The following is a 1334-nucleotide window of genomic DNA, read 5'->3' on the forward strand; positions in this document are numbered from 1 at the left end:
TCCCAGCTTTTCTTTTATCATAAGGGCATCGTTGGGGTATTCACTGTGCACTAGACTATAGGGTAAATCATTTTCTTTATTACTTCATAATCTGCAGTTCAGGTAACAGTAAAGGTTACTGTTCAGTAAAGGTTCTTTTTCTAGTCAGGAGTGGGGTTAAATTTCTCTTGCCCAGTGCATAATTCTGATTTAGTTTGGTTAGTCATTTAGTTATTTTGGTTGGATTGTGTCTAACGGTGGCAGCACCAGTTATTTTGGTCGAAGGTAGCCCAAAATAGTGGCACCACCAAAACTGTTTTGGATATGGCAGATTTGGTGTGTGTGTGTGTGTGTGTGTGTGTGTGTGTGGCAGTAAATAGAGACTTAAGAGACAGCTGAAGATACAAGGATGTTCTTAAAGTCTTTGGGTGGTCCAACCTCTCCGGGAGATTCAGCCTACTTTTTGACAGTGCCGACAGTGCACTGCCAACACCGAACAGTGGTCATTATTAGCAGACAAACCAACCCCACCAGGCTGGGATTACCTTCCAGCCAACTGCAGATGTGAACGTCTAAACAATTCTCCCACTCTGTTTTGACATGCTCTATTACAGGTTCTGCATCCTACACCAGATCCAGAAAAAAATTGACAGCTAAATGAAATCATTCATTTTCTGGTCTGATGTCATCCAAAAATTGCCATAATTGCCCAGGCCTGGCGTCTCTGGTCTGTGACTGGCAGAGACACCAGTGCTGGGCGAGGTTCACGGAGAGGAAAGTAGACTGGTGGATATTCCCGGTTAGATCTGTGTTAACTCTTTGTCTGTTAAAGCATGTGGGATGTACAGTACAGTGAGCGGTGCAGGACCACTTTCTTCTGTCTGCTCGGAAATCAAGCAAAGACAAGACAGGACTTGATGTGGTCAGACCCGAGGGGATAATGATAGAGTCTGAAACCCTGGGGCAGAGGCTCAGGATACTTCAGTACAGTGTATGGGAATGCACACAGATGCAGTTATGTAACCATGTAGAGCCACCGGGAATCCAGAGTGAGGGGAGATTCAACGACTGCACATAACATCAGGGGACTATTCCTTTCAGCAAAATCCACATCTCTGCTGTCTCAAGGAATAACAATCTTTCTTTTATGTGTATTGGTTTCTATATGTGCGTCTCCTTTGCAGTGGTCGGAAGAAGTATTCAGATACTTTACTTCATTAAAAGTAGCAATACAGCAATGAAAAATACTCTGTTACAAGTAAGAGTCCTGCATTCAAAATTTTAAAAAGTAAAGGTACTTTCTTGTTAGTAGAAAATTGTAATGAAAGGTGCACTAATCAATATTTCAATAACAA

Source organism: Morone saxatilis, unplaced genomic scaffold (genome assembly GCF_004916995.1).
Source record: "Morone saxatilis isolate NCDOM2014 unplaced genomic scaffold, NCSU_SB_2.0 Contig24, whole genome shotgun sequence".
Taxonomy (NCBI): domain Eukaryota; kingdom Metazoa; phylum Chordata; class Actinopteri; family Moronidae; genus Morone; species Morone saxatilis.